Here is a 2,500-nt window from a genome sequence, read left to right as displayed (position 1 = left end):
CGGGTGGCACAGGGCTGGATGGGGCTTTCGTATAGCAGGGACGGTGCTGCCTCTCGCTTCGCTCGCTGTCCGCCGCTCGCCGCTCGCTCGTGCAGCCAAAAATGGCCAGTTTTGGCCCGTTTTTGGGCCGTTTTGGCCAGTTTTTGGCCTGTTCTTGCATTGCGCGGTGACCGTCGAGAGCGGAGCAAAACGTCAGCCATCTCAGCACCCTGGAACCCCCCGGGTGGCACAGGGCTGGATGGGGCTTTCGTATAGCAGGGACGGTGCTGCCTCTCGCTTCGCTCGCTGTCCGCCGCTCGCCGCTCGCTCGTGCAGCCAAAAATGGCCAGTTTTGGCCCGTTTTTGGGCCGTTTTGGCCAGTTTTTGGCCTGTTCTTGCATTGCGCGGTGACCGTCGAGAGCGGAGCAAAACGTCAGCCATCTCAGCACCCTGGAACCCCCCGGGTGGCACAGGGCTGGATGGGGCTTTCGTATAGCAGGGACGGTGCTGCCTCTCGCTTCGCTCGCTGTCCGCCGCTCGCCGCTCGCTCGTGCAGCCAAAAATGGCCAGTTTTGGCCCGTTTTTGGGCCGTTTTGGCCAGTTTTTGGCCTGTTCTTGCATTGCGCGGTGACCGTCGAGAGCGGAGCAAAACGTCAGCCATCTCAGCACCCTGGAACCCCCCGGGTGGCACAGGGCTGGATGGGGCTTTCGTATAGCAGGGACGGTGCTGCCTCTCGCTTCGCTCGCTGTCCGCCGCTCGCCGCTCGCTCGTGCAGCCAAAAATGGCCAGTTTTGGCCCGTTTTTGGGCCGTTTTGGCCAGTTTTTGGCCTGTTCTTGCATTGCGCGGTGACCGTCGAGAGCGGAGCAAAACGTCAGCCATCTCAGCACCCTGGAACCCCCCGGGTGGCACAGGGCTGGATGGGGCTTTCGTATAGCAGGGACGGTGCTGCCTCTCGCTTCGCTCGCTGTCCGCCGCTCGCCGCTCGCTCGTGCAGCCAAAAATGGCCAGTTTTGGCCCGTTTTTGGGCCGTTTTGGCCAGTTTTTGGCCTGTTCTTGCATTGCGCGGTGACCGTCGAGAGCGGAGCAAAACGTCAGCCATCTCAGCACCCTGGAACCCCCCGGGTGGCACAGGGCTGGATGGGGCTTTCGTATAGCAGGGACGGTGCTGCCTCTCGCTTCGCTCGCTGTCCGCCGCTCGCCGCTCGCTCGTGCAGCCAAAAATGGCCAGTTTTGGCCCGTTTTTGGGCCGTTTTGGCCAGTTTTTGGCCTGTTCTTGCATTGCGCGGTGACCGTCGAGAGCGGAGCAAAACGTCAGCCATCTCAGCACCCTGGAACCCCCCGGGTGGCACAGGGCTGGATGGGGCTTTCGTATAGCAGGGACGGTGCTGCCTCTCGCTTCGCTCGCTGTCCGCCGCTCGCCGCTCGCTCGTGCAGCCAAAAATGGCCAGTTTTGGCCCGTTTTTGGGCCGTTTTGGCCAGTTTTTGGCCTGTTCTTGCATTGCGCGGTGACCGTCGAGAGCGGAGCAAAACGTCAGCCATCTCAGCACCCTGGAACCCCCCGGGTGGCACAGGGCTGGATGGGGCTTTCGTATAGCAGGGACGGTGCTGCCTCTCGCTTCGCTCGCTGTCCGCCGCTCGCCGCTCGCTCGCGCAGCCAAAAATGGCCAGTTTTGGCCCGTTTTTGGGCCGTTTTGGCCAGTTTTTGGCCTGTTCTTGCATTGCGCGGTGACCGTCGAGAGCGGAGCAAAACGTCAGCCATCTCAGCACCCTGGAACCCCCCGGGTGGCACAGGGCTGGATGGGGCTTTCGTATAGCAGGGACGGTGCTGCCTCTCGCTTCGCTCGCTGTCCGCCGCTCGCCGCTCGCTCGTGCAGCCAAAAATGGCCAGTTTTGGCCCGTTTTTGGGCCGTTTTGGCCAGTTTTTGGCCTGTTCTTGCATTGCGCGGTGACCGTCGAGAGCGGAGCAAAACGTCAGCCATCTCAGCACCCTGGAACCCCCCCCGGGTGGCACAGGGCTGGATGGGGCTTTCGTATAGCAGGGACGGTGCTGCCTCTCGCTTCGCTCGCTGTCCGCCGCTCGCCGCTCGCTCGTGCAGCCAAAAATGGCCAGTTTTGGCCCGTTTTTGGGCCGTTTTGGCCAGTTTTTGGCCTGTTCTTGCATTGCGCGGTGACCGTCGAGAGCGGAGCAAAACGTCAGCCATCTCAGCACCCTGGAACCCCCCGGGTGGCACAGGGCTGGATGGGGCTTTCGTATAGCAGGGACGGTGCTGCCTCTCGCTTCGCTCGCTGTCCGCCGCTCGCCGCTCGCTCGTGCAGCCAAAAATGGCCAGTTTTGGCCCGTTTTTGGGCCGTTTTGGCCAGTTTTTGGCCTGTTCTTGCATTGCGCGGTGACCGTCGAGAGCGGAGCAAAACGTCAGCCATCTCAGCACCCTGGAACCCCCCGGGTGGCACAGGGCTGGATGGGGCTTTCGTATAGCAGGGACGGTGCTGCCTCTCGCTTCGCTCGCTGTCCGCCGCTC

The sequence above is a fragment of the Musa acuminata genome, unplaced genomic scaffold (genome assembly GCF_036884655.1).
Source record: "Musa acuminata AAA Group cultivar baxijiao unplaced genomic scaffold, Cavendish_Baxijiao_AAA HiC_scaffold_80, whole genome shotgun sequence".
NCBI classification, from domain to species: Eukaryota; Viridiplantae; Streptophyta; class Magnoliopsida; order Zingiberales; family Musaceae; genus Musa; species Musa acuminata.
The sequence above is the reverse complement of the archived record's forward strand: the minus strand, read 5'-3'. Positions refer to the sequence as shown.